Source organism: Schistocerca piceifrons, chromosome 2 (assembly GCF_021461385.2).
Source record: "Schistocerca piceifrons isolate TAMUIC-IGC-003096 chromosome 2, iqSchPice1.1, whole genome shotgun sequence".
NCBI classification, from domain to species: domain Eukaryota; kingdom Metazoa; phylum Arthropoda; class Insecta; order Orthoptera; family Acrididae; genus Schistocerca; species Schistocerca piceifrons.
The window spans coordinates 611,618,613-611,641,164 of record NC_060139.1 but is presented as its reverse complement, the minus strand read 5'-3'; the positions used below and the strand labels follow the sequence as shown (position 1 = coordinate 611,641,164).

The window sequence follows — 22,552 nt, the reverse complement described above, 5'->3', positions numbered from 1 at the left end:
CACTGCTACCTGGGAGATGCTTTGACCCATCGCTCGTGCGCCGGCTATAACACCACGTTCAATCTCACTTAAATCTTGATAAGTTACTATTGTAGCAGCAGTAACCGCTCTAACAACTGTCCCAGACAGCCGTCTTATACAGGCGTTGCCGACAGCAGTGCCGTTTTCTGCCTGTTTACATATCTCTGTATTTGAATACGCATGCTTATACCAGTTTCTTTGTCGCTTCAGTTTATATCTCCATACTTACTCCACAAGTCACTTACGGACCATGTTAAAGTGTGCTAGCCATTTCATATTCCATTTGCACATGAAGCGAGGGAAAAATGATTATATGCCTATATATGAACGCTTATCCTTATTTGACCCTTAGAGTCCTTATGCGAGAGGGAGCAGAACAGTTACTCAAGCCAGAAATGACGCCTGTCGCGCAGGTGTTAGTCACATGCGAACTCCTGACTTTATCATCATCTTCCTGCAATATAGTTCGCTATTTGATGATAGTCTTCCGACCGAAGCCTGGTCTGATCTACTTCTTGATTATTACTCTGCAATTCACAATTCACTGTCTGGCAGAGGATTCATCGAACCACCTTCATGTTATTTCTCTACCATTCCATTTTCGAACAGCGCGCGGGAAAAACCAACACTTACATTTTTCCGTGCGAGCTCTGATGTTTATTACGATGATCATTTCTCCTTATGTAGGTGGGCGCCAACAAAATATTTTCATGCTCTGAGGAGAACGTTAGTGATTGAAACTTCATGGTAAGATCCTGCCACAACGAGAAACGCCTCTGTTTTAAACCAGTTCACGTACCATGTCCGTGGCAGTCCACAGTTGATGCAGCTGTCCATACTGCTCTATATTTTGTGCCGGCCTCTTCATCTCCGAATAAGTCCTGCAACCTAGACCCTTTTGCATCTCCTTACTGTACTGATCACTTTATCTCCCTCTATAACTTTTACCCTCGCCCCCCCCCCACCCCCCACTTAGCTACAATATTAAATTGGTGATCCCTTGATATATCAGAATGTGTTCTACCAACTAATCCCTTCTTTTCGTCATGCTATACCACAAAGTTCTTTCCTATCCAATTCTATTCAGTACGTCTTCAATAGTTACGCGATCTACCCATCTAATTTTCAGCATTCTTCTGTAGCACATTTCAGAAGCCTCTATCCTCTGTCTACGAAAGGCATTAGGTCAGATCATTTGCTGGGCGCAGAAGCGCCTGGCGCATCGAGAGAAGACCGGGCACACGTGAAGAGTGTCAACATGCCGAGGCGTCAGAAGCCGTTTGAGTTAGAAAGCTGTCACTTGCCAAGAAGCAGCAGCCGCCGCACACAAACCCTTCCAAATCACTTTGCCTCATACCTAAGTAGCTGTTACAGTGCATAATGCACTTCATTAATGAAACCACCTGCCTTGACGGATGCTGGGAAGAACCTGTGTGACGAGCTCACCGACCTAATTCCTGGAGCGTAACCGCATCAAGTGGCAACGAAACATGCGATGTTCGCTAACGTCAAATCTAGTCCCTCAGTGTTTGCGAGCCCAGTTCAATTAACCGTTCTGAAGTAACTAACAAGAAACCCATAAAATATACTTCAAGACACGCGTGGCTCTGGCGATACAACATTAAGAGCAAGTGTGCTCCCTGGCACAGGAAGTCTGTCAGGTTGCAGCTGCGAGGATGCTCCCTTGTGGGGCCGTATGTCCCGCTGGATTGGGAACCGACAGCTTACCTTGACTTAAGTAAACGTAAATGAGAAGAAACCGCACCTGTTGTGCCACGCAACATGACAATGGTTAGCCATGCTGGATTCGCATGTGGGCGAATGACGATCAAACCAGATTCCGTCTATAGACAGAGCTTTACCGTAGTTTACCAAAATTGTTAATTTCCTACCCCACCCATGTCATGTTCGAACTTTTAACTCCGTGTCTAATGACTTCGTCGCCCATGGGATATTAAAATGTAACCATCCTCCTTACCTCCCGTGAAAAGATCTCTTCCAGTCCGTCCTGTCTCGCCACTACTTCTAATTAACAACTCTATGGAGAAACACAACAACCCAAGTCAGAGTAATCAGATATTTTCGTCAAAGAAGCTACTTTCTGTCTTCTGGAGTCTTAAATACTAAGTTCTACGTTTGTATTTTGTGATGAATGCAAGTCGCCAGGAGACACTCGTGGAACTGACGCAGGTTGTGTCATTTTTTTCATAAACTTTGTTTACTTAGCTTACGGTATTCGGGTCATTCCATGTCAAGTCACCCAGGCCTTGACACCAACCATGTCAGATTTTGATGAAACTTGGTACAATTACTTTTTTTATCATCCTGAAAGCACTTGTAAAATTTTCTTGCTCTATCTCTTACAGTTTTTTTTAAATAAATTTTTGAAGTTTTTAGATTTGGCGTTGTTTCAGCAGTCGGAAATCGTAACTTAAACGTGTCCTCACAACTAAAAAAATTTGTGTCTTAAAGAATACTCAAGATATCAGTATGAAATTTTGGAATAAGTTTGTGTATTATATCTAAATGTTAAAAAAATTACCATAAAGATATATTTAAATCTTCCAAATGAAAAAAATTTACAAGTTTTTTATTTATTTTTTTAGCTAACGGATGTTTAGTTTTACAAAAACTGCAAGATCTAGAGTCTCTGACCTGATAGAAAGCTCAAATTTGTTTTAAAACACTCTTAATTGTATAGGCTATTAGATAAAAGAAAAATTATGTTGGCTTTTTAACCTGTTTAATAGTTATCTAATTTTTAAAATAATATTAATTATATTTTAAAAATAAAAAGTACCAAGTCACTTAGACACTGAAAATAATTATGTCTTCTTGGAGTAACAATGTACGCTTGGATTTTGTTTTGTTACTCCTGTGTTTTGAAGTAAAAAATTTTTACAATGTTAAATAGTGCTTCGATAGTATTTTATTAAGTTTATTCGAACTTTCAGTAAGTACTGTCACTTAGTTTACAGAGATTCTTTTCCAATATCCTATAAAAGTAACCAGAACAGTAATCAAAATGTGAAATCAATATGTCAGATATTCAAACCTGTAGCGTAGGGTTATTTAAAAAATCTAACTATTTCCAAACAACCTACACACCTCCAAAAAAGTTACATCCGGTATCTGAATTGAGTGAGGAAGAAAAAGATTTGATCCACTTACTATCTGGAATTAATCTGTGTGAATTTAAGAATATATGTTCATACCACAGCTACTACTTTTTAAATGTTTTTGAAAAGTATCAAACAATATGTGTAGACCCACTAAAAAACACAAAAAGCCCATCAAAAAATCGTTGAGAAGTGTAGGCTTGGATCTTTCTAAACAATTACTGACAAAAAATATTAGCATAAAACCTGGGCAAAAGCTTTGCTCAACATGCCGTAACTTTTGTGAGGAAAAATTAAGAGTTGAAGTCAATGAAAGTGAAACAGATGATGAAGTCATGGTTGAATTAGAATCATTGGAATCCAGAAATGAATCCCTCGTACAAACAAACATTGCTCTTGATAATTTAGGTTTAACAGCGATAAAGCTTCATGGCTTGTCAGCACAAAGTAAAGGGTCTTATTTTAAAAGGAAGGTTAGCAGTATTGAAAAGACTGCAGAAAAGGCGGTTTCAAAAGCATTAAAATAAGATGCACCAAGTTCTGATGATGACGAAGAGGATACAAGTGTGGTTGAGAAAGCAAAGGATTTTGATGTAATGATTTCTCTTATGAAAGAGAAGATTTCATCTGTTGGGAGGTCTAGAAAAATCCAGATTCTGACCTTGGCTCCAGATCCATGGAGTCAAAATAAAGTGATGAAAGAATTTAATGTAAGTGAGTACATGGTGCGACAAGCTAGAAAGCTAAAATCTGGAAAGGGTATTCTGAAAACTCCTGGTCCAAAATAAGATAAAACTCTTTCTGAAAATACAGTAAGACTTGTAAGAGATTTTTATGAAAAGGATGAAAGTTCCAGGGTGCTACCTGGAACAAAAGACAAAGTAAGTGATCAAAAAAATGTGTACATGCAAAAAAGACTCATTTTGTGTAACTTGAGAGAACTCTATTATTCTTTCAAATGGGAGAATCCCGAGGTGGAAGTAGGATTTTCAAAATTTTGTTTCTTGAGACCTAAATGGTGTATCCTTGCTGGTGCTGCAGGCACACACACTGAATGTGTATGCAGTATCCACCAGAATGTTGAACTATTACTGGATGCTGTGAAAATTGAAGAATCTTATGAAGACCTAATTAAGATGCTTGTGTGCAACACGGAAAACCAAAACTGCATGCTACATCATTGCGACAGCTGTCCTGCAAATACTGCACTAACTGAGTACTTAACTGAAAAACTAAGTGAAGATTATGATTTAGAAGAAGAAATTGTAATCAGTCAGTGGGTTAACACAGACAGGGCAGAAATGATCAAACAGTCTATCAGTGTTGAAGACTACATTTCTTTATTGGTTAGGCCATTGGAAAAGCTCACCCCGCACTCGTTTATAGCAAAATCCCAATCAGCAGCCTTTAAAAGATTGAAAGAAGACGCACCACCCAAAACAGCAATTATTGTGATGGATTTCAGTGAAAATTATTCCTTTGTTATACAAAATGAGATCCAAAGTTACCACTGGAATAGAGGTGGTTGTACTCTACATCCAGTTGGAGTTTTTCTGAGAAATGAGGAAAACAATGTTTTTGTTTCCAACCACTGTTTTATTAGTGATGACCAAGAACATGACACTGGTTTTGTTAACTTTGTACAAAAAGAAATTGCAAAGTGGCTGTCATTACGTCATACTGACATTGACTCAGTTCACTACCTTACAGATGGTTGTGCTGGGCAGTACAAAAATAGAAACAGTTTTAAAAATTTCACTGAACACTTGAGAAACTTTAATTTGAAGGCCCAACACTCATGGGAAGTCAATTTGTGATGGCCTAGGAGGAACTATTAAAAGAATTTTAAGGAAAGCCAGTCTACAGATTTCAGATGAAGAACAAATAATGACAGCAATCGGTGTGTACAAGTTTTGTGAAAAAAATATTGAAAACATTCATTTTAACTTTATTGACAAAAAATAAGCTGATTTGCTACGGTTAAAACTAGAAAAACGTTTTTCAGCAACCCGAACCATTCCTGGAACAAGAAGTTTTCATAACTTCAAACCACTTCCAACAAACAACCTGGAAATTAGAAGGACTACAGATAGTGTAAAACCCTCCTTAGTCTTTTCTTTCCATTCTTCTTCTGATTGGGTTCGTGTTGAACCATCCATAAATAGCTATGTGGCTGCAAATTATGATGGTAACTGGTACTTTGGACTGGTAAAGACAATATTCAATGATGAAGAAGATGCAGAAATTCTATTTCCACATCCTTCAGGACCAGCTGCATCATTTTATTGGCCTGAAAGAGAAGATCCATGCATAGTGCCTTTGGAGCACAGTCTGTGTAGTAGACGCACCTCAATCAAGCGACACTGGAAAAATGTATTACTTCAAAAAAGACTGTATCAGAAGAACTGAAAGCTCTTGCATGAAGTGGAAAAACAGTTTGAATCAGCATTAATGTTTATTAAAAAGACAAAATTACTCAAAAAATTCAATGTTTCAAGCAATCAGTTGGGTTATACATAAGTGTCGTAAGTACACTATCTTTGTACATAATTCTAATGTAATCTACTATAATTAATAAACATGTTAAAAAGCCACCATTATTTTTGTTTTATCAAGTAGCCTATATGTTTACGAGTAAATTAAAAGAAATTTGAGCATTCTATCAGGTCTGAGACTCTAGATACTGCAATTCTTATAAAACAAAACATCTGTTAAAAAAAGAAAAAATACATATATTTTTTATAGAAAATATTAATATATTTTAATACTATCATTTTTATCTTCAAATATGTATAATAAATAAACTTGCTGCAAAAATTCATGATATTATCTAAAAGAGTTTTTAAGATAAGCAATTTTAAAGTTTTGAATACAAATTAAATTTACCATTGCCGAAGGTTCGGAAAACGCAAAACATAAAAACTTTAAAAATTTATAAAAAAACTATAAGAGATACAGCAAAAAAAATTTTCAGGTGTTGTCAGGATGGTATTAGAACCATTTGAGCCAAATTTCATGAAAATCTAAGGAGGTGGGTGTAAAATTTATTTTTTATTGGGTGATTTGATATGGAATGACCCATTCTTGAATTTACATGCGATTACCGGTAGAATTTGTTTACACTTTTCAATCTAAAATTCTTGACCACGGACAAAATTAACCACCAGTACTACAAATGCGCTGATACACGAGCTTAATAAACTATCACAGTATCCTTAAGCTTGGCCGTTCTCGCTGTTATCATAGGGTCGGGAACGTGACAAAAGCTTAAATGCGTTTAAGTAAGAATCTCTTAGAGGTTTATGTTTATTATATACATAACAATGTATGTCTGGAAGTCAGCCAGCGTGAATTTTGAGAAACAGAAAAATGCGAAGTGCTATGCTATGTCTGTGGAAATACATCATATTGCAAAAGTGGAAACCACTGTAGTACTTTCTCAGACTGAACTTGAACCACTGTAAACGAACGCGATAGTGGTAAGACTTTATCCGTACGGTAAGTAAACCGATGAAAATTGTCAGCGTACAGCTCCTTCAGCACAAAAGTCTACGTGCATTGAGGCTGACGACTGAGAAAGTCGTGTAAGAGGCATATGACCATTCTATAAATTTGAAATTTTTATTTATACAATTATGTTATAGTCGCTGGAGAAAAATTTAGTCACTTTATGTTCAGCAACTCAACTTCATTTACGCGTTTCGAGTAAACTGACTTTCAGAATATCAAAGGAGGTGAGGGGTCTCATACACACGGTAACGCGTCGTGTACAAATAACCTATTACAAAGCTGTACCATTACAGCGATGGATGAATAAAAATTTCAAATACGTAAAAAGAGTTACCATCTCACCTATTTCGTACTAGTTCAGGGATATCGGGCCAGCAGAGTGGTATAAATAGTCATTACAGTTACAAATTTATTAAAAATTATTATAACTTTCATATGTCATACACTAAACTCTCGTTGATCCACCCCTCAGTAGTCCAGCCTCTCACTAACTCGGCTCATAACCAGCCTCTGGTTGCTCAGACACAAATTACGCATATAACAACGAATTCTCGTGTGCAGCAATGTAGTTAATTACAGTGTTAAACAATGCTATCCACATCTTTAATTGTAGCTTTCTTTACAGTTAAATACCACGGCTTCTAAAAGGAAACGTTATGTTAGACCTCCAGCGGAAATCTAGATCAGAGATAAGTTGAAGTGAACTTCTTTGCAGAAAGCCATTGCGGCTGAGTTCAGTGTTGGGCAACAATTTATGACCAAACTTTAACAGACGAAGAGATAATCAAGGGCGTACAGCAAAGTTGTGATGAGACTGATGAAAAAGAAGGCATAGGAGAGAACATTTGGGTATCTCCCGCTGCTGGTGCTAAAGCAGCTGGTATATTCCTGGAATACATAATGCAACAATCAGAAATGTGCAGTACCGATGTAATACTTGTAAAGCCGTTGCGTGATAAAGCATACTACCGTCGCATATCATCATTGCGACAACTAAAAATTTGGGAAATGTTTCATTGTGAGTGATACAACTGTGTATGTACACACTCAAGGACTAAATTATCTATGAACATGAATATATCTTTGGATTTAATAAAGTATAATCCCTATGAGTTTACACTAAATGTAAGATAACCAATAGTCCGGCACTTCCCTAATCTGGCACCCATGTGTGCAAGGAAAGGCCGGATTAGCAAGAGTCTAGTGTACCTACAACAATTTTACCTATATGGTGCTTTCACTTGTGTCGCATATTATTTCTCTGGGGTACGACTGGAACAAGAACTTCTCCCATACGGTTTAAATGAGAGGGAGATTACATAGTTATGTGTAAAAATAGATTTCTCTAAATATAACGGCTGGAGTATTACGTCAAGCTGCACAGCGATAAGGAAAATATATGCTAAGAGAATGGCACATCCATTGAGTTTACCCTGTAAGACAGCGATAAGTACTATCTCGAAACACGCTCCGCCTACTCCGGGTTCGCAGAAAATTAGAGCAACTACGCCAGACTTGACAACGAGCCTAATTAACGCAATATGTATAGCAGAACGTTGCATTTCATATGATCACCTGCAACTTGTCACGCTCGGTAACCTAAGACGAGTACCGTCTTAGTAATTTGTTACCGAACAACAACGCAATTACGCGTAAGATTTTTTGGTTCATCTTATCGTTTCCCCGAAGGTAGCCATTCAATGACACAGTGCACCTAGTAGTTTGGTGTGTTTATAATGCTCGCGAATATATTTTTTGTGTGTTACTACTAAGAAAAATGTTTGGAACACTATGACCAACAGTTTTCTGATCTGAGAGACGGAGAAATTACTCTTTACTTTCAACCAAAGGAAATAATACTCCAAAATGTTTGCAAACAAATCGATGTCATGTTCTGGACTTAACTTTATCAGGGCACTGTGTAAGCATTCGTACACAGCATATAGCTAGAAAGATTTCTGGGACAGCCAACGCATTCATGGAAGAATTAATTTATGCTATTCCCCTATATTTAGTATCTTCTGTGTTATGATCAAATGTGTGTTGACAGCTGTTACTAAACTTCTTAATCAGCTTATCCAATTTACAAGAGTGCGTACTCTTCAAGCCATTACTTTTATTACTACCAGCTAGCACCGAAAATTGTCGCCGTTTGGAGTATATAAATAGCAGCTACATGCAATGGAAGTTTATCCGGGCGTACGCCTGTAGAGGAGGTCTCACCTACGTACAGATATCTTAAGATCCGGGAAATATGATAGAGAAATTCTTTTATGTTTTGAAAGCTCCGTGCAGTCGTTTCTAAGCACTGACAAAGTGATCAGCCTGCTGAAAGATCCCCCTCTTCCCAAAGAAGAAAATCACGTGGGAGTGAACCCGATCCTCTAAGAATACGTAAACGCAACCGGTCACACGTAACTTACAAGGCGATTAACAATCAAAGAGAGAGCCACAAAAGTATCTGAGAGACCATACTGCCGTGCCGATTGTCTTGCATTTTTGTGCGAACGTTTGTATAGTTGGTGCTTTCGGTAACTTTTCCTTCTGAATACGGGAGTTCTATATAGTCACAAGTGGGGTGCAGCAAATTTCCACAAGTTTATTAACAATGGTGTCATTGGTTCGTTCACGATATTTTGGCACAGAAACAGGAAAACAATCTACAAATTTTGCTATTTCAGAATATTTACACCCCATATCCACCATGAGAGAGTAGTCAATACCCATACACTTTTCTAATAAATAAAGTGCTTTGTTTTATCTACAATAGCAATGATAAATGCATAAAATAACTTGTAAATTTGCTTGTTTCCCCATTTCAAAGAGCACACTACGTGACATGTTATGATGTAACGCACTATCCCCAATGGGTACCTCAGTTTGTCCTTTTTTCTTCGCGGTGATAAATTTTGTTTAATTTTTTGCTCTCATACATAGCCATGATTCGTGGATTAAGGTGTTGTTATAAGCATAGGAAAACACTGAACCAACCGATGTCATCTATTTACACTGACCCAGATCATCAAAATGGCGGACGCAAGCTGCTACTACAATCCCATATGCGTAAGATACGAGTCATAACAACTGTACAGGACGCATAATACAGGAAACTGCGATCTTACACGCATTATACATACTGAATGTCCAACAACAAAGCTTTGCATTATGTTCTGCCAATTTAGGAGTAACTATTTGCTAAGCGGAAGCCCACATAATCAGTATCATTTATATTTCGCGGTTCAATGCCCCAAGGCAGTGAACTCTTGTGAGAGATAAGATTACAACTGTAACCGCGTGCAGAGTAACCGAATAAAAATCAGGTACTACGGAGCGCTTTGACCCTCGCCTGGAACACCAAACTCTCAGGCAGCCTGGTGCCGTGTGTGTATCGTGCGGTGGACAGCGAAGGTGGCTACATGCATTTGTCTCAACTTTCTGTTGTCTTATCTGGCACAAGGCGCTCCCTGGCGCCAGGCACGGCGAGACGTGAGAAGAGCACACTTCAACGGCTCTTCTAGACAGACTTCTTCCGTATCTCGCTTGCGGCGCTCGAAAGCTATAAACATCTAATGGATAAGATACGTAAGCACGTCTGCAACTCTTCCCTCCACTGGGATGATGATGATGATCATCATCATCTCCTCTCTCTCTCTCTCTCTCTCTCTCTCTCTCTCTCTCTCTCTCTCTCTCTCTCTCTCTCCCCCCCTCTTTTTTTCAGGTCAGTGTCAGGTAATCCAACAATGACATATTTCGGAGAACAAGCACTCTATAAACAGTAAAACCCTTCGCTAAAAGTCACCGCCTTTTCCACTCTACTGTCTCTGGTACAAGACAATCTAAAACTGCGACTAAGTTTTAGTCTCAAAACAAGCAGTTAAAACAAAGTCACTAACGGACGGGTCCAAACCAGTACATCAGGATGTTGTGGCTGGCTGATCAGTACTCAAAAATTAGATTAGCCAGCCACCGTGGGGCATATTGAAATCTTCTGATAATTTAGGTACACGATAGAGAGCTTTAAATCTCCTAGCAAAATCTTTCCACTGCCGCCTACAATCCACTGAGTACCAGCTGCTAAGAAGATTGCTGCTCTCCAGATTGTATCTCATGTTGAATTTTGCTTCCCTCTGTCAAAACGGAGAAACAAAAAGGTAGCACTATAAGAATTAATTCATTGCATCACCACCAGAGACAGAACTGCCACCAGCTTTTAGAGGTGTAATAACTACCAGCGCCAAGTCCTAGAATAGGACAAATTCATGTTTACATCGCGATCATTGCGTTCGGATTGCGTTGAAACGTTTAATGAGGGCGAAAATAAAGTCAAATATCGGCAACGTCTTCTGGTCGGATGAATAGTCATAATAGTGTCTAACAAATGGGGGAGGTGGAATAAATGCAGACCTCAGAGTGTCTTATACGGAACTGAAAAAAGTCGCTGAGTAGTTCTATACGGTCATGTAATGTCTTGGTGTTTCTAAATTGAAGTATCTATAGCATGCTAGTACCTAAAACGGCAGCTGTAACATATGAATCAAAAAAGTTAACACTCTCGTCACTGGAAACTTCACGACACAGTGAGACAGTGCAGATGCCTAACGACGAAACAGGAAGGGATGTTTGTTTAACTTCTCTTTCGCGGTGAAGTCATTTGATATGGTTTCCAAGCTTCGCATGTGAGTGATAGGGGCAGGAACTGGCTGAGGGATTTTCAAGGGGCTGCGTCGAGTCGTCTGAAGCGCTAAGTCAGGGGAAACCTACGGGATGGCTAAGATAAAAGAGGCACCTTTTATACTTACCGGAAGCTGTCGGAGTGTTATTTCTTAGTGATAAGTGCTACACTGTCAGTAATAAGTTTCAAGTTTATTGTGAATACAATTCTGCAGAATGCATTTTTATCTATATTTTTTGTTGAAATTTTTTTGTGTAAATCGTTAAATGTAAGGCTCACGACAAAAGATCCAGAGAAAGCCGCTCCTGCAGAAAGGGTTGCGCAGAGATTTATCACTAAATTTCGAGCAACAGGTTCAGAAGCTAACGCCAAACATAACCGCGTAAAGAAAGTATACTCGTGGGAAAATATTGGACGTGTTCACCGAGACTATGGTATTAAGTCCACAGAAATCAATTAGCCGTTTATGCTTCCAACTAAAAATCAAACTAACGCCATGCCCGAAAAAAGTTGAAGCTGTTCCATTTCCGAGAATGCAAAGTAAGAGTGATGCGAGCATTAAAATCTAAGGATTATGCACAACGACAATATAACTACGAATGGCTACTCACGCTTGTTGCTGATGGTTATCTCAATCCAAATCTTTACTTCAACTCTCACGAAACGTGATTTCACCTTAGTGGATACGTGAACTCTCAAAACACGCGCAATTAACAAATATACAATCCCAGGGAACACTTTGAGGTGTCCCCGTATAATCTGAAAGTAGGTGTTTGGTATGCATTTTCAGGCCAACGGATTATAGATCCCATCTTCTTTAACACCACCATGTATTCTAAAGTCTATGTAACGGCATTGTTGCAACCATTCACAGCGCAGCTAAGGGACGAAGAACGAGTGTATGCGTTTTCCAGCAAGATGGCGCTAAGGCCCTTACTTCATGGTTTTCGATGTCGTACGTCCATGAAGCTTAAGGAGAACAACTTACAGTTGCCGCACGTTTATGGCCTCCCAGACCGCCCAATGTCTACCTGTGATTTTTATCTGTGGCGTAATTTAAAGGCTAAAGTCTACAGAAAAAACCCAAAGACATCTGAAGAGTTGAAAAACATTCGGAATGGGATTGAGGAGTCACACACTATGAATTGGCAAAAGTTTCCGCAAACATGTTTAGACGTGCAGAGTTGTGTATCGAAGTTTATGGCTAACATTTTGAGCACCTCCTGTGAACTACTGAATGTTCAGTTCGTTGTTTTCATAATCATAATTTACTACATCGTACTCTGTATTTACGATAAATAAGTGAATTGTCTGTATGTTGTTTATAAGACATGGAGCCTATTTTATTCTGGCCACCCTGTAAAAATGGATGGAGAAATTATTATCTGTGGTCTTAAATACTGTGCCATATTCCACAATGTAAGATGGCACAAAGGTTGTCAACGAACAGTGAACAGAGGACTGGACCACCAGTTCGTACGTTTGAACAGTTCCCGATTCTGACGCTGGTAAACTGATTGGGTTACATACGCTTTACAGATGATTTCCCGCGTTTTCCAGTCTTTAGGCTGTGAGTGCGTAAACAGCGCACTCGGAGATATCTTTTTTTTTCCATACAGCCTGTGGGAATGCTCTTGCAATTGTAGATTCGTAAAAAAACAATTTCCAGTCACTTACCCCCTCAATTACTGCTGCGTTTAGTACGCCAGCATCAAGGACAGGTGTAACAACAATCTCCGTCGAATGGAAATTACTACTGTCGTGAAAGCTACTATATTCTGAATTCTGCAAAGGTAATGTTTTTATTCCTCATCCCCGGAAACGACAGCGTCAAGCACCAATCAACGTGCCTGCACCACATGCTGTAGAGCCCTGCACAGCAGACAATGTCGCCCCGGATCGATGTTATTTGAGAGCGGCCATTGTGCGTTCTGCAGACGGGCAAATGAGCCCGCTTGGAAAGGTGCCCATTCTGATGAATACTTGCGGAAGCCTCCAGACTGCCGTGTTCCTGAAACAATAGAGCGGCGCACAACTCCGGCAACCTACCGCCCGACTATGGCTTTCACAATCAGAGAAACACAAGCAGCTCTCGTACGCGATAGATTCAACAAACCGCGTAACGAAGTACTATGGGATTGTATGAAGTCGCCACACACACAGCTGACTGCATGAAGCATACGACAAGTCTGACCTCTGGTAAAGAACACTGAACACGTCCTCACATTTCAAGTCGCAGAACACGACATATCTAACTCGTTTGCGTTGAGAGAAGTCAACTTCTTTAACGAAACACTACACGCAGACCTGTATATATAATATACAAGCCACCCAGTGTCTAGAGCATGCTACTCCATGTACCACTATCAATTTCCACTTTTCCAGTTAAATCGTGTATAGTGTGGCGAAAGAACAATTATCTAGGGTTTCACATAAAATCGAATTTCTCCGATTTTCTTAGTCATGGATATTTTGCAAGAAATTCATGTCTGAAAAAGTAAGTTGCCTGCTTTCGTGGGACGTTTGTTTTCAGAATTTTTGCAGAAAACCATTCCTTTATACAGAACAGTTATCCTGAAGGGACTGGAACTAGAGCGTGATGAAATACCATATTTTACTTAGAGGATGTCAAACTAAACACCTTTCAGCCGTCAAATTTCCAACCTTATTTTATTTGGCAACCAGTCTCAGCGTTATACTACGCAATCTTCAGGCTCCTGACCGACTTTTAGAAAGGATCTACCTCGGTTGTGATCCAAACAGGGGCCAGCAATACTCGTATTAGTAGATACTTGCTACAGGATCACTTCATCTATCACTTGCCGACCTGTAGCAAGTATCTACTAATACCAGTATCGCTGGCCCCTGTTTCGATCACAATCGACGTAGATTCTTCCTAAACGTCGGTCAGGGGCCTGAAGATGCCGTAGTATAACGCTGAGACTGGTTGCCAAATAAAATAAGGTTGGAAATTTGACGGCTGAAAGGTGTTTAATTTGACATCCTCTATCGAACAACCTAGTCCCACACTCAACTCTAAGTTGGACATACAGAGATATTTTGCTAGACTTTAAATTTAGGTATTAGGTGAGGAAACAATCTGAGTAGCTGCGTAATGTACACACATTTGTTAAAATTAATCCTACCCACTCAAAGGGTGTGCCTGGTTCCCCTGCCAAGTGACGGAGTCTCCCATAGGAATCAGTTGCACGCCCACAATTAAAAATAAAAATAACTGTTTTGTCCCATGAATTTGTCAGACATATACGTCAACTGTTTCTATGCCCGAGGCTTCATGGGACACACATTACGCCGGGAAAACTTCAAGACCCACTACTGTCATATCGCCGCCTGGATGACAGCATTAGCAGACACTTCTTTCACTGCTCGAGATAAATTTGGTTAGACGCTCTACTTCACATATCTCGTACCCACAAAAAGGACTTAAGTTTGTTGCAGTATATTTCATGTAGTAGGAAGATCCGACTCCAAAATACAATCACTTAACAGTCCGTATTGGTCACGAGGAGTAGGCAGTGGCAACACTTTGGGAGCACGGGGTAAGGGCAAACTAAGTAGCATTTCCCAATAAAATCTCTCTTATTTTACTTTATCGAGATTACCACGACTTTACAATTAAAGGTACATACTTCAGAAATTCTTTTTAGATGATGTAATTTTTTATTTGGAAAACACGCAATCCAAAGTAGCACCGTACGCAACACGTGATCCCTTCTTCATCGTTTCATTGCCGATAAATCCGAAGCCGTAGCAATCAAAAGAAACGCAAAATAAACTTTTTACACTTTTGCTGCGTTGGCTCACTCGACATAACGAGAATGGCTCGATATAGCAGTCGAGAACAGAAACTAGCGTCTCTGGACCATGGAAAGGACGAACTGTTGCTCTAAATAGACCAATCCGGATCTCATGGTTCCTTCTGATGGCAGGCCTGTATCTGTCCCTCCCCACTTCGGTGGCCCCAAATCGATGATGTCCTCCTCCTCCTCCTCCTCCTCCCTCTTTTCTCTCGTTGCTGTTCTCTGTTGAGAGCGTCACAAAACTGCGCCCCCACGGACACGCCACCCAAGGCACGGCCCCAGCTCCCATTCTCTAGTTACGCCATCGCGAACAGAGTTAAAATTCCTGTCAGGGAACAATGATTTAACTTTCTCATAACTTCATTAAACCATCTTAAGCCACCACGATAGCAGCCTATCCTCGTACTTTCAGTGAGCCAGTGTATCCTGCCTACGATACAAACTACTCTACATTACACACCCAGCCATTCGCATTTGCGTACTTTAATACTACTCCAGCTAAGGGTTTGAATATCGGTTAATTTCTTGTTGCCGACATGTAAGAGGGGCATTCAATAAGTAACGGCACACTTTTTTTTTTTGAAAGCAAGTTGGTTTTATTCAGGATTCCAATACACCATATATTCCCCATTCTTTTGGCTACAATATTTTTCAACATAATCTGCGTTCAATGCGACGGCCTTGCGCCACCTTAATGGGAGGACCTGTATACCCGTATGGTACCACTCTACTGGTCGACGTCGGAGCCAATGTACTGCTTCCTGTGGAGTGCATCCTTCACTTGGTCAAACGGATGGAAGTCAGGCGGTGTGAGATCCGGACTGACCCATGGATGACGACCGACAGCCCAATAAAGTTTCGTGAGCTCCTCTGGGTGAAGCCTTGTACTGTCGTGATTGGTCGATCACCTCCAATGATGATGTCCGCACGTTCCAACATTGGGGGAGTCACAGCTGTGTTACTGGCTGCACAGAGAGATTGGACAGGTTTGCGGACCTTGATGCGATGATGACATACTCGCCATGCTCTGGTTTTCCGCCAAAAGAAACTTAATAACAGCGCTCTACTTGGAACGCCGCCTTTACAGACGCCATTTTGAAAGCTACGTATACCCCCCCCCCCCCCCCTATCAGAACTTCACGTAACTGTAGGGGCTGAATGGGGAATATTCCAAGATGTCTCTCAACAAATTCCGTAGTGTTTCAACCAAAACTGGCCGAGGAAAAAAAACTGTTTTGCATTACTTACTGAACGCCCCTTGTACATACATATTCTGTAACCCACTATCCAATGTGTAGCAGATCGTAATTTGCATCACTGCTAGGAATTCCATTTCTTACTTGCTAACAGAGCTAAGGAAAAACAATTGGGCGCACAAGTCTTTACGAGATCACACTTTGTCCTTATGGCCATTACGCGAGAGTAATCATGTAGGTGGCAAAATAATTCTGTACTCTGTCGCTAATGCTTATCTTTCAACTTCGTAAGTAGCAGTTTACTTAAAATCTCTTCTTCCCGTCGAACCTAATGGAAATTTCCGCAAAACTCTTTTACTGTTCCTGCTTCTGAATGAATCACCGCGCTGTGCACTATGGTGTGTACTCATTGCTTGCTGATCTCTGAGCTAATGCACAGAAATTGCCCACTCGGCAGCTGGTGAGATGGTCGTGGAGGCAGGGATGTGGCCACAGCTGTGCCGCAGTCAGTCCCACGAGGGAGACTGCCTCCATGATTCCTCGGGCGCTGATGTCGGGCACCGGGGCGCCCTCAGGCAGCAAGGCCGCAGAGGGTCGATAGCGAGAATATGTGGGCTACAGCCACACCGTGCCTCACCAGCCCGCGGCGCATTAGCGGCCTCTGCCACGACCAACCACTCCCATTCTGCAGGTCGTTGCTTTTCTGCACCTAGTGTCACAGTGTAGACCAGTACGATCACGCACTTCTGTCACCAACACGAGTGGAGCAGTGAAATGCGCTGGTTTGTAATGTTTTCATTCGTCCCAATACTGTGAAATGATGGGATGCAGATTATTGAATTTATGAATACTGTAATATCTGAACAGCTAGAGACAGAACCGCCATATAAGCGAATTATGGGCATAATGCACTGTGACTGATGTGTGAGATGTGGGAATGAAATAAAAGCAGCTACACCTCCAATGTGCTGTTACAATTGTCACTGCAGTGTGTTATTACCGTACAACTAATACACTGCAGGAAAATTGGAAACTGTTTGTGACGTACCTTCAGCAAAAAGCTTCTCTGATTAAATGGAGTCATCGACACTTCTTCCGTGTTATGTGACAATACTTTCTCTCGGAACCATAAAATGTATTAACCATTTGAATGGTTAAGGTTTTATACATCGGCATAAAACTTCCCAGCACTTTAGAAAATTAATCCCCCCTTTCCCCCAAAAAAAGAAAATGTTCAAATGTGTGTGAAATCTTATGGGACTCAACTGCTAAGGTCATCAGTCCTTAAGCTTACTGACTACTTAACCTAAATCATCCTAAGGACACACACACACACACACACACACACACACACACACACACACACACACACACACACCCGAGGGAGCATGTACACTGCGTATTATGAAAATATAGATTTGAATTCCACAAAAAACAGCACGTTAGTTTCCGACGCATTCAAATCGAGATAGCGACGCGCTTTAGTAAACCAATCATAGCTGATGTCACGTGATCTCGCTAGCCGATGATAGATATACAGAGCATAGGACAAACATCACTGTTCAGTACCGCGAAAACACACAGGAAAAGTTAATGGTTTAAATTAATATACGTAGTATAGCGACAAGAAAAGCTAAGCTTTCACATATAATATTGGCCTTTTTCCACGTGTTATACTTAAATATACATCACACAAACGTGCCAGCAAAATTTTAAATAATACATAGACGTCTGGACTCTAAATTATTCTAAGTGGCTGGCCCTCAGAGTGTTAAGTTTTAAATGAGAATCATACGCTCTGTGATTTCAGAAATTCAAAGCCCAATCGCACACGTAACGTAATTCATCTTGAGTAAAATGAAACTTTCTTTGAAAGTAGCGACTTCGTTTCAAATAAATTGATTGCCTCTGCGGAAAAGACTAATGAAAGCCACATTTCTTTAGCAAATCGACAAAAATAGCTTCAAATCGACAAAAATAGCTTCAATGTTCTGCAAAGCAATTACTGCTTGACTGCCAAAAACATGGAAATAATAAAATCAGGAAACTAAAACTAACAACATATTTTAGCCTTCCATAAGTCTGTGAAAGAATTTTAATTCACTTGCTAGCTCTCGGCCACAGAAATCCGTCTTGTTTTCATTTGACATGAGAGTTGTAAATGAAAAAGAAACGATCACTAAACATAAACACGGGCCATGTGGAGACTACTGGTCTCTCCCCTGCAACTTTTAAGACTGCTCTGCGCATGCGCGAATCTGGCAGCTTGTGCTCGCCAGATGTATTTTTCGGGCTACTGACTGGCTGCTTGTTGCTACTGCTGATACAGTTAACAGTCGTACTTCAAGTAGCCATTAACGGGAGAAGGTAATGCTCATACGCGACTCAATTGCGCATAAGCACGAGCACGCTGGCAACTGCTCAAAGAACCTTGTGACGTCACGGTCGTTGGAAGCAGTTTGTTGTTATGAAGTATTGCATAGTCTTCGTCCTAATGTCTTTGACACATTTTGGTGTTGGCAGACACTTGTGTATGCTCTGTGTTTTGTTGTTGGAAATGGCGCATTTCCTTTGCAACTTCAAGTTTATTTTGATTTCCTTTCCCTCGTTTATGTTTTATTGCTGCAGTATTATTCTGCAGCAGCGGACTAAAGCAAAATCCTTTGTTAGCGTATCAGTTCTTACCAGTCAAAATTGCAAAAATTTAACTGAAAACTGAAACAATGAAAAACTCCCAGAATTCTAAAAAATCATGGGTTTTTCCCGGTTTTGTCCTGAATGAAAAAATCCCGGGTTTTCCCGGATTTCCCGGTTGTCCCGGGCCGTATATACTCTGCTGTAAAACAATTACACACACAACTTGCAACCGAACGTAGTCTAATGAATTCCGATGGTAGATGATATTACTCAGCTTTGCATGGTGTTAGTCTGAATTGACTTTTCGGTGCGGTTCGGATCAGTAGCTTCATTAACAGATACCAGTAAACTCACCACCTTTCTTTAAAGAATCTGATTCTCGTGTATAAAACATCATTTAACTTCACATTACTTTTCAAATAAGTTGATGTAAGTATTTGAGATAAACGATGTAAGCGACGATAAAACATTAGAAAATATTTGAAATTACATGTAAAGTTTGTTGGAAGTCGCTAAATACTCCCATTCTCAAACAGGCGATGAATCAAGTCCACATATTTGCGCGCCGTAAGTTACGCTGCTTCACGACAGGTGAACAGTTGCTAACTGTAATGCTTGTCTTACTGCGTTAAATGTTTAATATAAGATTATACCTCCTAAACCACCACATTGACAGCATTTTAAATTCGGGCAACATCAATATAAAATATTAATAGTCAAATTATTGTTGTCTCTGGAAGCTGTTACATGGGCACTCTGCACTAGTATAGAGGGGGGGGGGGGGGGGGGGGGGGGTGCCGATGCAATTTTAAAATCAAATTGATATGCACATTAAATTGGTCGATTTATTACCCCCGACCACGCCCACCCCCAGGTGACTCCACATGTTTTCCTCAGCCTGCACATGTATTTCCAACTCCTCCCCCATCCCCACCCCCATCTCTCCCCACCTACCTTATAGGTGGGAATTTCTTTGTCCAAGGGCTGTGCTGATGTCCCACCCTCACTCGGGAATTGGCGGGAAATTAAAAATGGCGGTGCCCTTTCCGGGGCTTGAACCCTGGCCCTTCTGGACAGAAAGCCCTAGTGCAACCACCAAACACATGGAAGCTGCCCAGACGTTGGAGATGAAGGTTAAGTTGGCGTACTCTATTTTGGTTGGGAAACTGAAGTGAAGATGTCGTAATTATGTTATTAGTTATAAAGATTGGGCCTAATTACACAACGCTACACAAGGACAGCCTAAAATCTCAATACAGCTCAAAAATTGACGCCGCCATACAACAGTTGTTATCCTGCTAGGGAAAAAATTCGCAGTATCATTCTAAACTAGTGGTAGACGTACACTCTACCCTTCACCTACAAGCTGGCGGGAAGACGGGTTGGGTGTAAGGTACTATATTTACTCATTTATTTATTTACTTATTTTGGCAGGAAATATATTATTAACGAGTTGCTGGTGTTTGACAGAAAGGAGTTTAGTAAGTGTATTACCTTTAAGCATACAGTTGAGAACCATATCTATCAATGTTTGACGTCAGAGTTCGCTACAGACGCCTGCTCGACAATCACCCTGCAGCCCAGGTAATAGAAGCCTAGGTAATTGAAGCCAATACAGGCTACCACAACTGATGGAAAGAATGCAATCACTGTTCTAATTACACTTCGAAATTGCTGTGAAAAAGCCAGCACTCCTAATCAATGGGTAATAATGCAACACATGTACTGGAGATTCGGAAAAAACAAACAACTACTGTAAAAACCGACCCCAGAAGATAGCAGAGGGGCAGCTGTGTCCTCGTCAATGGGCGCTCATGAACTATTCAACTTGGAGGTAGTCTTACCCCCATTCCACCTCTCATCCCTCCCGCTCTCCTTCCCTCCCTCCTGCCCTTCACTGAAGGCAGGGACAGAGGTCTCTGGTGGTCCACAGAGACATCCTTCTGGTGGCATTGATATACTGTCCCCCAGTCCGCAGAGATTAGTCACAGATAGACAAAAGACAAGAACAAGACATTTCATGCAATCTGTTAAACATATTTCTCGGAAAGATTGAACCCCCATGGAACAAAAATGACTTGAATAACAGGAAGCCCTCAGCCTAAAGCTACAACAGACTCCTCATATCTGGGAGCACAATCTTCCTCAGCTGTGACCGGAGCAGCCTGCAAGGCGTGGCACGAGCTCGTGGTCTCCTTGAGACGACGGTCCTTCGCCAACACATAAGGGAAATATAGCGGCACAGGCCCGCCCCCACACGCTGCCCCTGGTCAGAGCGCAGCTGTGTCCAGTGACCACACACAGTATACATGCCCCCAAAGCCTCCCGCGGCCAGAGTTCTGCGATGGAGAACACTTATTTAACGTTAAAGTATCTCATGTAATCAAGCATCTATTAAAACGGAGAGTACAATGGGGTGATAAATATCCTCTTTTCAGGAAAATAGTCACAACCCACTTTTTTTTTAGTTTAAGAGCAAAATCATAGTTTTTACGTCTGACTGCAGTCTACAATTCGCATCTTTGCGACACCCAACAAAGCGCACCGCCGCTGATTACATAACTTCCACTATTTTGCTCCAACAACTATCTATCACCACATAATATCCTCGTTGTTTCGAAATCATCGGAGTAAAGAAAAAGAGAATTTAAACTCTGACGTAGAAACGTATATGTTAAGCAATTTCTGTCAGCTTGATAGGCGAATTACACGACCTGAGAGCATCTCTCGCATTCAAATTAGTGTCTGTAAATAAACTGTCATGCGTGCGTGTGTTACAAACATTTCAGACATGTGAAATAACATTAGCGAATACAATTTTTCGCGCCATTGTACACATGCCAGAAAAAACTATCATTTTACATTCGACAACTGCAAGCTATAATTCAAGAGGACGGTGCTGTTTTGTACAGTATGGCAAGTCCCATTACATCAACGCGAAGCTATATCACACGTGCTTATTTTACGAAATCGTGAGAGCCTGTCTTGTCACAGAACATCCTGTAAGATTTTACCGCGTCTTTATTTTCTCACATTGGGGGACAAAACTGTCATTTCTAGGTTCCGCAAAGAGCTATAATTCAAGTAGTGTCCTTTATAATTAGAGGTTACTAAGTATGAAGTAACACAGGACTTGCGGTAACACCTGTTTTTTAAACACGCAATCATGGCGATAATAATAAAAACAATCATGATTTCACGATAATAGATACACCTGATTTCTATCAGTTTTATGAGCAAAATCGGTGTTGTTTTGAGAGAACTAAATGCACCCAAACTCTAACCAGTTATACCACTCCTTTTAATATAACTCCCTATAAGATTTTACCACGTCTCTCTTTCGATATATCGAAAAAACAAATATCGTCTGAGTGTTGACATCGAGCATATTACATATACACATATCGCTCCAATGGAGCACGCGGCCAGTGCTAAAAGTCGCTTGCACAGAGCTGCTTAAGTTTTGTCGACTGCACTGGAGGAAGATCATACCCAACCGATTATCAGTCACAAGAGAGGGTTCCTGTATTGGTCCTTCATAAGCAGTTTAATACATTATTTTTTCGGCTGTGACAC

At 40.6% G+C, this 22,552-nt stretch overlaps 1 protein-coding gene across 3 annotated transcripts in view; it reads right to left on the bottom strand.

Annotated features, from left to right (window-relative positions):
• LOC124773042 (patronin) overlaps positions 1-22,552 on the bottom strand; it is a 399,845-nt gene that overhangs the window by 316,391 nt on the left and 60,902 nt on the right. The gene's annotated exons all lie outside the window — the stretch shown is intronic.